Source organism: Misgurnus anguillicaudatus, chromosome 5 (assembly GCF_027580225.2).
Source record: "Misgurnus anguillicaudatus chromosome 5, ASM2758022v2, whole genome shotgun sequence".
Taxonomy (NCBI): domain Eukaryota; kingdom Metazoa; phylum Chordata; class Actinopteri; order Cypriniformes; family Cobitidae; genus Misgurnus; species Misgurnus anguillicaudatus.
The window spans coordinates 31,682,685-31,697,180 of record NC_073341.2 but is presented as its reverse complement, the minus strand read 5'-3'; the positions used below and the strand labels follow the sequence as shown (position 1 = coordinate 31,697,180).

The 14,496-nt window shown below is 36.7% G+C and overlaps 1 long non-coding RNA gene across 2 annotated transcripts in view; it reads right to left on the bottom strand.

Moving 5' to 3' along the window:
- LOC129414790 (uncharacterized) overlaps positions 1-14,496 on the bottom strand; it is a 143,158-nt gene that overhangs the window by 80,345 nt on the left and 48,317 nt on the right. Inside the window, exon 4 of one of the 2 annotated variants that reach the window (XR_008634535.2) lies at positions 7,260-8,019. The exons of the other annotated variant lie outside the window; for it this stretch is intronic. This is a non-coding gene — a long non-coding RNA (uncharacterized lncRNA). Of the gene's footprint in view, positions 1-7,259; positions 8,020-14,496 lie in introns of those variants that run through there. 2 annotated transcript variants of the gene reach the window in all.

The following is a 14,496-nucleotide window of genomic DNA, read 5'->3' as shown; positions in this document are numbered from 1 at the left end:
TGTGTAATTTTTAGAAGGTTCTCTTGACAGAAATGCAAAATAATATACAAAAACTATATTATGAGGTGTGTATAAAGACCTTTCATTATGAACCATCATGTGTATATCACCTTTGAATGAGATGTTTTTATCTAAATACACCGAGTGTCCCCTCACATGGAAGTCGCCATTTTGAGCCACCATGTTTCTACAGAAGCCCTTAATGGACAAACTTTTTTACTAAGTTGTCTCCGACGATGACATGTTTGTACGGTGGGGGCTAACGTAGCTTCTCTATGCGTTTCAAAAGCGAGGGGTGAGCAGTGGATTAAGCTGTTGGTTGCAATGTGCAACCTCACCACTAGATGCCACAAAAATGTACACACTGCACCTTTAAGGGAGTGTCTTACGTGTATTTTGTGAACGTGAGCGTCTCTTTTATCATAAACCCTTTAGACGCGTCTGCAGCAGGCACTTATTTTGACAAGACACGTGATGCACATAGGATCACTCGACATGCAGAACACATATTTTAAAAACACAAGCAACACACATGACACTCCGAACACTTATTTTGAATTTGCGCCACTCGGATGAGCAGTCACGAGCCGCTTCTTCTTCTTTGATGAGAAACTGAAGTGTTTGATGATGTCACAAAAATTGACAAACCGTAAGTTTTGAAGCGTATATCTTCTGTTTGAGAATTTTGTCAGTGTTTTGGACCATACCAGTATATATATCCTTATGCCTAATGTATTTATATTAAAATGAAAAAAGTTTCATTTAGATTTCATGGGGACTTAAATATTAACATTACATTATGAGCCTGGATTTTATAGACGGAGTCACATATATACAGTACTGTGCAAAAGTCTTAGGCCAACCTGCTACCATTAGATTTGTTATTTTTGTAATTGTATAGTGATCATATATAATTATTTCTCAGTCTCTTAAAGAAATAGTCTACTCATTTTCAATATTAAAATATGTTATTACCTTAACTAAGAATTGTTGATACATCCCTCTATCATCTGTGTGCGTGCACGTAAGCGCTGGAGCGCGCTGCGACGCTTCGATAGCGTTTAGCTTAGCCACATTCATTCAATGCTACCATTTAGAGATAAAGTTAGAAGTGACCAAACACATCGTTTTTCCTATTTAAGACGAGTAGTTATATGAGCAAGTTTGGTGGTACAAAATAAAACGTAGCGCTTTTCTAAGCGGATTTAAAAGAGGAACTATATTTTATGGCGTAATAGCACTTTTGGGAGTACTTCGACTCGCCTGAAAAGTCCGCTCCCCTTCTCACTCTCATAATGGGAGAGGGAGGGTGTTACTGCGCCGAGTCGAAGTACTCCCAAAAGTGCTATTACGCCATGTTAATGTTAATTTCAGTATTTACTAATATGTTATTAAATCAAGAGTTGTAACTGTTATCACTTAAATTTACTTAAAATGCAAATAAATGATATTGCTCATTGTTAGCTAATGCATTTACTAATGTTAACAAATACAACCTTATTGATGAAAAGTGTTACTGATTCTATTCCTTATTTAAATTTTTTCATTTTTATTTATGTTTTGTGAATGATCAGCTATAGAAAAACAGATCTCTGATCTGCTTCTTGATTATAAAAACAACAACTAATTAAAATACAGCCTGCTGTTGTAGGTAACCACATTTCCATTCACACCCCTGTTACTCATAATGGTTTTGTCAGTCGAAGCAAATTATGGTGCGAAGGTGATAGATTTTCTCCTCTAATTAAAACTGACTTTATTCCTTTCACAGGTCTATTAGCAGAGGATAAAACTGCTTTGTCAGGAAATATAAAGACGGAGTTCTTTCCAAATGGGAACATTCACCTTTAAAGCATTCATATAGCATTTGCTTTTGCTAAGGATTATAGAGTAAATTGGTTTCAAATGCTTAAAATCTCGATTTCACAGCACAAAAACTGTCAAGCATTTACCGCTTACAAATCTAAAAGGACAACAACACACTGTTTACACAACTCCACTACAAATTATACAGTAAGTGAATATGTGTGATCTTTATTGTCCTTGTCAGCATTGTCATCCAGGTTCATCTGTTGCTTCATGTTGTTTCGCTCTGGGCAGTTTGAGAGGATAACAGAGTTAACTTCACCTTTACCAGATCTGTCACTCCACTCCAGATTCTCATTAGGTTTATCTTAAGAGCTTTCAACACAGCGAACAGCGTGTGTATCTAACCCACTGCACACGCGCTCTCGCTGGTAAAAGGCCCACAGGCATCTCTTCTCCCGCGGCACTGACATAGTGCTACAGGAGGGCTAAATATAAACAGTGTGGGCAGCTTACCATCTGAGGTGCATTATGGGTGTGATGGGCTGATGACAGGATCTCTGCTGATATCAGGCTGTGAGGGCCCACACTGTTTGAACGCCGTAACAGCGAGAATCGGACGCGGCGAGTGGATGGGTACGCCGCGGACCGCCTCACACTGAGAAAGTTAATGAGAACGGCACCCAACAGATGTGACTTCAATCTCGCAGTCATTTATTCTCAAGCGCTCGAATGCAAACAGAGAACGCTGAACCCGGTCTGGGGCGTCCGAGTTGAATTATGAAAAATCGTGCCTGTAAAAACCCAGCTTTTTGATTTACTAGACAATGTAAGTTAGTTAGTAAAAATAGGATTAGGTTATGGTTAAGTCAAGTTTTTGACCTAAATTATAAAAAAGCCAATACCTATATGTTAATGAGTCTTTTGCGAGAGTAGCAGGACCAGAAACTTTTTGGTAAACCATTGTTTTTGCTTGAGAGATAAAAACAGTGAGCAGTAAGGCAACAGAGCTAACGTCTAAAATAAGACAGATTTGTACGAAACCGCCAACTTAGGAACATAAAGCACTTATTCATGAAGAGAAGGTTGCCAAGTAAATGACAATTTATGAGTCACTTCAGTCTTCTCTTGTTATGATTTTGTTGTCACTTAATGCCATTACTCAGTGTACCATGAGACAAGAGTATATGTTTGTACCAGTATTGCTGTCAGAGAAATGGCAGCTCTTTTTATGCCAAATGTATGCGAGCTGCCAACATTGAAAGTCTTTCTTGAAGTTTATAATATTCTACTTATTCTTGTTTTGTAAGATTCAAGCAGTGTTTAAAATGAGGACTTTTCTTTCGGCTGTGTACTGCACAGGAAACTTGGGTCAGTGAAAATTGAAAAATAAATGATTATTGAAAAATGTATTTTTACAGAGCTTTTATCTGCTAAACTAAAAAGGTTTCTCTAACCAAAAATTGGGTTAAAAATGTGCTGTTAGCTTAATACAAAATAAATATTTCAGCAGAATGTATTTTAATAATGTTTTGGATTTACACTCTTATAAACAAAGTGATGCCATAAAACAGTGGTTTCCAATCTTTTCTCTTTTAATCAACCATCCCCCCACACACACACACACAAAGTAAGGCTACGTTTACACGAAAACGTTCTGAAGAGAAAACGCAAAAGTCGGGTTGCATTATCACTTTTTTCCCGCGTTTATACAAGCATTTTTGGGGGGAAATCTGCATGCATATGGTGAAGCAAAAGTGTGTGATATTCGATGTAGTATGCACTCCATGCGGCTAGGTGGCAATGTGAAGCACTGACACACAACAATACCAAGTCCACGCGTCTGCGTACAACCTGCTTCCTTGTTCTCCCAGGTCTCGTCCAAAGCCGTCTGGTTTGCCTCCGATGAATTGGTGCATCAACAATTTGATAGAGGTAATTAATGCACTTTCTCTGATCAGTAATACTAGCTTTGAATATTTTGTACAACTGCTATGGCAACTTGAAGGTCCGACGTATGGAAAAATCCGACATGTTTGTTGTTATTTTCCTGAACTTAGCGACGAGAGCCAGCTTGAGCAGACTTTTGCGTTTTTACCATTTGGACGGGAACGCGGCGGTAGAGTGTTTTAAAGATTTCCAATCTGAAGGGTGGTTTTCACTTTTTTGCGTTTAACTCTTTCACCGCCATTGACGTGATATCTCGTCAATTAAGAGAAAACGCTTCCCCGCCAATGATGAGATTTTCCGTCTTTCCGCAATACCGCTATTATCCACCAGGTGGCGCCCTTCCGCAACTTTTTAAATCCGGAAGTATTGCCCTATGGCAAGCGCCTGCATGTCCGTGTCTGTTTTAAAGATCGCTCTAAATGGGATCTCTATGAAAAGTCCGTCACAAAAATGGAATTATCTGGTTTTTGGCAGAAACCTACCCATATTCAAAAGCTGATTACAAAAGAACCACTGAAGGTAGGATGAAACGGGTTTTTTTGTATGAAAGCAGAGGGTTCTATATATATATTGTATGTTTATATATTTATAGAAGAACATTTTCTGGAAGGCATTAAACTTTGGTGAAAATCATGAAAAACGCTGGCACTGGCTGGCAACTTTTAAAAAAAACGCTGGCGGGGAAAGAGTTAAGACCGAAAAATGCCATCACCGTGTAAACGAAAGGCACATCGGATAAAATATTTTTACGTTTTCATCCTCGAGTGTTCTCATGTAAACAGGGCCCAAGGATACTACAATCTGACCCCGAACCCTCTACATCTATCTTTAATTTTGCTCTTATGTTGACAAGCACGTTGAGATGGAGTAAGCCAAATTAAAAAACTTTTAAAATCCTTCTAAAAATGTTTTAATAAAGTTGTTTGTGGAAGATTTTTGAGCTTAAAGCATATCAGATCTCGAGACCCCCTGTGAACTATGCCACCCCTCTAACTGTGCGTTCACATCGCCACCAGCATCTCAACAAAAGCTCTGGCTGCCCTGTCAACAACGCAATAGAGAAAGTGTAGTGGACGCTCTGACACTCGAATGCATTATCTAGAATCCTTTCAAGCGGACGTTTCCGCCTTCTGATTGGTTGCTGCCAAATCGTGTCATAACTCATTACCATAAAGTTGAGCTGATATCAACTCTCCTCGACGCTCATACCATACATGGCGCACCGCGCACTGATCGCCGGAGCTCGCCGCCGGCTCTCATAAAACACCCATGGGAGATTTACGTTGCAATCTGTTTTGTCATTCACGTGGAAGCGTGAGACAAGTTATTTAAAACGACAAGCGCGCTACTTTAATTCAGTCAGTTTGACATCGCTTTTTAAATGAAAACATTAACCCGTGGTTAAGTATGAACAGTGTGAAACAGATAACCCAGGATTCTGTTAACCTGGGATTAAAGGATTACTTAATAATTTACTCAACCCCATGTCATCCAAAATGTTGATGTCTTTCTTTGTTCAGGCATGAAGAAATTAAGTTTTTTTTTTTATGAAAAACATTCCAGGATTTTCCTAAATTTAATAGACTTTATTGGACCTCAACAGTGTACAGTTTCAACACAGCTTCAAGAGGCTCTAAATGATCCCAAACAAGGCATAAGGGTCTTATCCAGCAAAACGATTTTTTGTAAGAAAAATAAAAAATGTGCACTTTTAAACCACAACTTTTAAGCACGTCGAAAGGTCATGCATGATATAAGCAAAACTACCGCCCTAGTGTTTACAAGTGTGGAGAAATTGGACCGGTTCGATGTTGTTGTACGTGGAATGATAATAATTAAAGAGCACCAAATGGTCAGATTCACGATTTTACATTTCCTTTGGTTTGTAAGTGTGTATCAGTGCATGTTAACAATATGCAAAAGGTACATACCCCAAAGTAAACAATGACGCAAGTTATAGCCTCCAACGTAAATCTCTTTTCTTGGACTACAACAAACGCACGGATTGTAGGCAACAGTTTACTTCCTGGGATTGGTGATAAGAAAGGTGATTAGTAAAGACCGTCATTATCACAATTCCTCTCGCATTGGACTCAGCCTGTAAATTAACTCTTGTTAGCATTGCATTGTGAGCGAACCTTTCAAACATGGTAAGGAGCGTCACATTTCCAGCTGACATCATAGGTATTTAGACCCATCACAACGTACAGATTAGCTGGCCAATCAGGGACACAGCGCTTTTCAAATCGATGAGTTTTGTACAAAATCTGTGCGTTTCAGGAAGAGAGGGAAATCTGGAGCTACAACAATGTACGGTATGTGGAATAATGTGTTTTTTAACCATAAACCACGCAAACACATTGTATTATACCAAATACAAAAATAACAGTTTATTGTTTAAAATGTCAGTTTATTGTTTAAAATGGTCCGCAAATGTGCGTTTCACAGTGACGCGTGACCTTTGGACGTGCTTACGCAAATACATAAGGTCACGCTGGCACGTCACACGGCTAGTGCAAGACGAGAAGTTGTGGTTTAAAAGTGCATATTTTGGATTTTCTTGTCAAAAATGACAATTGTTTCACTTATTAAGACCCTTTGAAATCGTTTAGAGCCCTTTGAACCTGCATTGAAACTGCAATTTTAAACATTAAAACAAATCTGCATTGTTATGGTCCAATATAGACTATATAAATAAGAAAAATCCTGGAATGAAAAAAAAAAACATAATTTCTTCTTGACTAAACAAATAAACACATAAACAACTTGGAAGACATGGGGGTGAGTAAATTATCAGGATTTTATTTTTATGAAAGTGTAGTAATCCTTTAAGAATAACCCAGGGTTAACTATTTTAAGAACTATAGTTTTCTAAAAAAAATCACACTTTTTTTGTTTGTTTTATAGTCCTTTTATGCAACATAATGGTTCTGGATGTTAAACCCAGCAAGCAAATTTGCATTTAAATGACGATTAATAACCTTCCAAACACAGCCCAGATGTCTAGGCTAAAACAAGGCAAAATTTGGGCTGTCAGTTAAAATTGAATAGATGTTTTTTATCTGATTCTGAAGCCCAAAAATAAAATACAATAAATTAATTAATGAAACCAAACTTTGTAATACACTGCTGACTTTGCTTGCATAATGAAATATCATACATCTTGCAAGTTATTTTGTCAAAAATGACATGAAACCAAATTCAAGGTTATTTTTGTTAAAAATGGGTTACTCATAGCTTGACTATTGAGTCTTAAGTTAACCTAGATAGTAAAATGCAGCTATTGCTTGCTGGGAAGGTGTTTTATGAAACCATGCAGTCCAACAAAAGACCTTTTGGGAACCCTTAAAATGTAATACAAAGACAAAGTCAATGATTTATTTAGGAAAACAATGTTGTACTTTTAATACCACATTTTGATTTAAGAAGTATGCATTAATTATGCATTAAATACAGCTCTGAACTTTGAATTGATTTTGAATTTTTGATTTCTCTGTGCTTTCTGTTTATTTTACACTGTCTTGTGCAAAGCCGTTTTGCAACAATGTAAACGATGAAAAGCGCAATACAAATAAGCTTGAAATGAATTGAAATAAAAAGCTGCTTTAATATTGTAGAAAGGCACCCATTGTAAGTACATCATGGTATTATCCAGTCCTTGCCAAAAAGTTAGTCTGCTTTTAAGGAACACAAAACTCTAAAAGGCATAATTTAAACTCATTACGGCCCTGAGAGGAACTTCAGTACCTCCTGAGCAGTAATAACTCAGTGAAGAGACAAATGATTTCCATATTAATGATTCAAACACTGCACTCTTGTCTCGGACTCATCTCGGATGGTGTTAAATGCATTCTCGAAGTACTGCCGCGAGCGAGCTCTACTGTCTGTGTCCCATCGGTGGTCGCTGTGCAGAGATGAATGGACTGAAATTCTCCGTCTGTATAATATCGTCTCTGCGCCTCATCTCTCCGCCTATAATCTCTGGCCCACAGGCCAGGTGAAGTTCGTCCTGCACGCATACACCATGTCATACATTATGCATACTGCACAGCTAATGCGCTCAAACATTGTCCGCTAGCCGCCCTTGTTATTGGAGACCTCCTCACTTGAGTAATGAGAATCTTCGTGCCCAATGTCCCGTACAGATGGCGATGACTGCGTTCAGAAAAGAGCAAAAAAGTGGAGAGAAGGGAGAGAACGTATAAGAGAAAGATAGAGAGCACATCTGCCAGGCTCGACCGTTTCTCCTTCATTTTCACAATCCTATGTAAAACAAAGGACATCTTAGCTTTAGTCCTTTTGTCCTATAGATGGTTTCAGCAGTAACAACATAAACAAGCAGCTTTCATGGTCAACAGATAACTTCTGGTAAACTCCACTAAGAATAAATAACAACAAAACAATTTTAAAGTAGTTCATTTATATAACAAGCAAAATAAATCACTAGAAAATGTCTTGTTGTGCTGTTGAGTGTCAGAATAGGAATGCCAAAAAAAAGATTTGAATTGGTTATACTGAAAAAGCAATAATCATCATTTATTAAATATTTCATAATTTTTCAGTTTCTTTTTACCTTATATCTTAGCCTGTGTTCTTTCTGTTTGTTCTAAAATTATTATGTTTACATACTCAATAAATATATAAATATAGCACACACACACACACATGATGTGAGGTGTTATTACCGTAAAACTTCAAATAATAGCCTAGTCCCAAATAGACGCCTGTCTCTTTTAGACGCCTGGTGTGACGACAGGTTTGGGTAAATAAACACCTGTCTCAAATAAAGGCCTGGTCTGTTTTTTAGTTTCGGGTTGTATTTAATCTTCTAAAACCCGTCAGATAGTCTTTTTAAGACAGTTCTATGGTGGAGATTGAACACGCTAAAGTTTTTTTTGCTTACCGGTAGATGTCACGTGACAGACGCAGTCGTTCCGTTACTCATCACTATGACAACACAACAAGCTTCGTCGCCAGGATTGAGGTGATGATGACAGTAGCGAAGTGGCAATCGGGAGAGTCGGGACTTTTCCCGGTGAGCCGGTAATGTTTTGAGGCCGCTGATAATAGCCGGGCTTTCAGTCTTTTGTCATGCATGCACTACCGCCACACATTGCATTTCTCGCGCGGAAACACTATTTATCATATTTTATATGCTGCAGCGCCCAAAATGTATCTGGCCGCACTGCTCTCTCTCTCTATCAAGCCCGTCTTCCCTAGAGTTCTAGTCGAGCGAGCCAATACAAAAAAAAGAGAAAGAGGCTACACAATAGCCAATCAGAACATAGCACTGTTGTATCTGGGTAAGATTTCACGCAACAACCAATAAAAAAACCATATCCTTGTTTGCTTTATTTATACTGCCAATAATTTAAGACTGTTGTTATTACACGAACTAATTTGTTGAACACATTCAAATTAAAAATAAAACGTAATATGTGGTAACCTCCTGCTGTCATGCTGGAACAATTAAATTAAAAGCCTGTCTCTTATAGAGGGGTTGCAAGTTTACAAACATTGCAGGGTGCGCGCGCATCCAGGGGGCAGAAAGCCAGATTGGTGAGCTGATCCGCTACTGCAGCAACCTTAATTATTGAAGCGTTCTTTATTGTTTGTATATAAATAAGACTTGATTTTAGTTGGATCTGTTTTTCCGTCTTTATTTTTGCAGTGTTACTGTGATACATGTATGAATTATAATGTTATAATTTTAATGCTAGTAACGTAATAGTGGCATCTACTGGTATGTTAACATCAGGCACCCAGCACTGACTCTGTTGGTACTATTTTCCACGCAACAACTCCTTGCCATTTTGACTTACAGACACCGCTACTAGCATACAACACAATGCACTTCTCTTCTTTCTGCCTCTCGGTTGCGCGCGCAACCAGTTAGTGACGTCGCCGTGCAACCCGTCTATAGACGCCTGTCTCTTTTAGACGCCTGGTGTGATGATAGGTTTGGGAAAATAAAAGCCCGGGCTATTATTTGAAGTTTTACGGTAATATATAAACAGGCACATGCATATTAAGTTGTATGTAAACATAATAGTTTTAGAACAAACACGTAGGCTATAAATATAAGCAAGAATAGAAAACTGAACAATGATGAAATATTTAAAAAATAATATTATTTAGAATACATGATAGTATTGCTTTTTATATTATGTACTTTAGCGATTCATAATGGAAAAATTATCGATTTACCAATAAAGAACAAAACATCTACATCCATGCACACATAACAGTAGCCAAGCCATTTAGACTTTCAATTTATCTGAAAAATAAACGTAACGTGATGAAAACGCTATAAGAAACATTACACTAAAAAGAGAAACAGACTTCAGAACACCAGATCCATGAAAATCACAGTTTAATGCTAAAACACTTTACACTGCTACTGCAGAGCTTTCACTTTCTGCCACCAGTTGGGCTCCGCCCACAAAAAACGTCATCTCTGTTTGCAAACACGCAAAAGGTCTACAGTGTCAGGAATAAGAAAGATCACTCTTAAAGTAGAGGTAGTTTTAGCAAATAACTTCAAGCCGTGGTTCTCAAACTGGGGGCCAGGGGATGGTGCCAGGGGATGGTGCCAGGGGTGCCCCAGTTTTATATATATTTATTTTATAAAATACATTCATAAAATACATCATAAATTCTTTGTAATTAAACCTCAGACAAATACAGCTAGTAACCAACAGCACTACATTTTATGATTTTATATGTTTTGTTTCATTAAAATTGTAAGTTTTAAAATTAGGGCCACGAAGTGATGCAGCACCGTACACACGGGGTGCCGCACATCCAAAAAGTTTGAGAACCACTGACGTAAAGGTTTCATAAGTAAAATGAAATGCAGAACTGTCACAATTACCGAAAGATATCACTGAAAGAGGCATCTTGAAATCTTACACGTCTCTGTGACATTAAAACTCTAAATTGCAAAGAAAATCATGTCTCCTGGCTGTGGTCAGGTGCTTGGTTTAGCCATTTAAAACACTTTGAGGACCTTGTGTCTGTCAATCATTTTGTATGTGCATAGGGAAGATTCAAAAAGCAGATATTTGCACCTAACCTACTGTATCGATTCTCAAAAATGCAATATCAATATTTTTCATGACATTTGTTCGTATGGAGTTTACATCCCTACCACTAGATAGCATTTTTCTTATCTCTGAGCATCAACAGTGACAGGAAGTACTAACATAGGGGCTTTTCCAGAATATTTTTGCTAAGGTTTGTATATGGTGATGTGTTCTCAATGACAGCTTTCCTAAAATTATATTCCTAAAAGAGGAAATATCCCAATATATCACCTCGATTTACAGTTTTGCAATGTATTGCAACATATTGCATCGCAGCACGTGTATCGTGATACGCATCATGTGATTCTTGCTGATACACAGCCTTACCAACGAGTGTATATTAGTACCTTAAAGGTACATATTCGTACCAAATGTATACATATCTGTGCATAAATTGTACATATTATGACGTTTTTTTAAGGGTTATTTTCTAACCATTTTTCTGACCTTGACTGACATTATAAATAAATGTCATTAGAAATAAATGTCATTAGTGCAGAAAATCTGTCTTTTAAATCGAATTAGAGTACCTGATTCTTACCTAATTCGAAGGACATCTGATCAAGTTATTTTTAATAGATTTCTGTCAACCTTACCCAGCAGATGAAATTACAGATACTGCCATAAGGTCAAAGGTTCAAACAATTACTTGAAAGACATAATGACAGTGACCGGTCCAGAATAACAAGCAGACTGATATATTTGACTAACATTTACTGACAACTTTGACCAGCAGCCTGTTTGGAGTGTCAGACTCTCATGAGCTGAAGTATCAACTCAAAACAGCCATAATCAAAGTCGTTACTCATTACCAATCAAGCATCCATCTGCAGGCAAAACTGTCAAATGGACGGATCCAAGTGCTTCTGAAAATACGAACTGAGAGAAAGACAAAAGTGTGCATTCGCTGACAATTTCGTTTTAAAAAGCAGATTGGTGGCCCTTGTGAATATCTCCTGCCTTGCAGCCAAATATATCAAGTCATTGGCTTTGTAAAAATGACGAAATTTTAAGGGCCGCTGTAATTTACATTTCTACTTTGTGGTTGTGGAAGCTTTGAAATGATATCTTTTAGAGGCACACTGTCGGAAATAAAGGTACAGAAATGTACCTTTTCTGTTGCTGGGGTGAAACACTAATGTTGTACCTTTATGGGTACATTACTGTACCTTAAGGAGCTGTTGTGTACCTTTAAAGGGACTGTTAAATGTTTTGTACCCCTAAAATTTACCGGGTACAAAATCTGTCCTTAAAAGGTACACAATAGGTCCTTAGTGTATAATATTGTACCCCAAAAGATACATCATTTCAAAATGAACATTTACTGTAAGGGAACCACCCTAGTGACAGAAAACGTACAACTTTAAATCTTTTTTAGACACAGAAATAGACCAAATGTTCAACAATCAAATGTATTTGGCCAAAAAAAGCATCTTTCCTGGACATGTTTGTTGCATTTATAAAGCGTGCGCACCTCTCATTCTACGCTGGTTGCTATTTGATGGTATCATCAAAAAAAATTATTATTTTGCAAACTTATTCAACCTTTTCAATTATTCGGTGTACAAACATATGCTGCATCTCTACACAAAAACTAACTCATGCCGCTAAAACACATCAGGAACATTAAGAACAAAAAGATGCCACAAAAACAATCAAGAAGATTCATTAGTGTCATGAATAATGAGCCAATCAAGATAATAATCCATTAAACACACTTTCAGCATCTGTTGATGACTCTTGTTACAAAAAACTGTAATATTAAAAGCACAAGTTAATTATTAAATATGTATAAATTAACCACGCTGTGTCAAATATTTGAAATAAAACGTTAATTAAGAAAAATATGTTTAAAATTTCCATATGATAGGGTTGGTTGTCACAAGGACAAAACAAACAAAAGTGCAAGAGATTAATTGAAAACAAGCTGTTTTCTATAGAAAAGAAGAACAACATGTGGTAACACTTTACTTGATGGAGTGTTCATAAGACTGACATGACACCTTTATAATCATGACATGACACGTGTCATGAACATGAAGGAGATTTTTATGCACATTTGTGACAACTGTTATTGTAATTTGTTCAATATGTCATTTTTAATGCATTGTTTGTATTGTCTTTGCTATGACAACTTGACATAAACATGACATAGCAGAATAATTATCAAACTTAAGAAACTACCTAGCTTAATGGGTAGTTAGTTGGACTGTGTATCGCCAACAATTTCCCGATACGATACGTATCCTGATACAAGTCTGCGATACGATGCACATCACGATACAAGATTATTTTGAATTGCATTTTTGTTCAGAATTTAGTAACATTATTATTATTATATGTTTATTGTTCATTGAATAACCAGTGTTGTAACAGTTGTGTTTTTGCCATTCATTTATTAGTTTTTGGGGTAACTCGTAGAAATACTTCAAATTAAGTTAGTACTTTTTAAAAAAAAGCAGTTTAACAAAGATAGTGTCTTACTCTAGGAATTATATTTGTCTCTCATTTAATTATTCTATATCTATGAATATATGTATAAACATGCATTCAGACTTAATACTATTTAATAGAAATCAGATTATTAATGTGACAGCTATAGTTTGAAGTAGCTCTCTTCTCTAGACGTACACTTTTCACATGCAGCTCTTTGTCGTGTTTCTTCTCAAATGTGTTAGTACTTTTTATAAGATAGTGGCTAATAAAGCCCTTTGCAGTAGTGTAGGTTAAGATATCTGCGCTTTCATAATGAACTCATTGACTTTAAATACGCATGCGCGTGAGAGAGAGATAGACAGAGAAAATGCACTGCGCAAGTTGTGCAGACGCGTGCGGCCGCAAGACAGACACGGAAAGTGAAAGTATACCCCGCTACCTTTAACTCTACATACTCCACAAGTCACATGCGTCTGTTCCATATGGATCACGGATCAACAAAAAAGTCACGGATCTTTAAAAAGTGCATCCGAATCGATACGGAAGGTGCTGTATCGATACGCGCATCGTCAGGCGTTCATGACGATGTAACGTCGATATTTTGAACACAGCACTAGGTGTTAATACTATGTCAAATCATTTAAAATACCTTAACAAAATGTAACAAACTTTATGTATGTGCACTATAGAAGAAAACTGACAACTAACAGAACTTCCTCACAAAGAGGGTTAAGAAATTTTCTAACAAACTAACAAAACACATCAATTTAATTTAATGTAATTAACTTTGCAGCAAAATGGACCCAATGCTGCATGGCTTAACCCATTATTGTACTGTTTTTACTTAATTTTAGGTGAATCAGTCTCCAAATGCAATAAAGTATAATTTTATAAATTATTATTATTGAATGATTGATTTTATTTGTTAACACATGGAGGAAACTTAAAAAAACATTAGGAACTGAAGAATATTCATGACGTTGTTATAAAACTATTTGACAGAGTATTAACACTTAATGACATTTTAATGACAAATTATATTTGTACCACTGTAGTTGAGGTCAAGAAAAATATTCATGACACTGTTATAAAATTATATGATAGAGTATTAACACTTAATGACATTTTAATGACAAATTATATTTGTACCACTGTAGTTGAGGTCAAGAAAAATATTAATGTCGCTGTTATAAAACTATATGACTTATTTAACACTTAA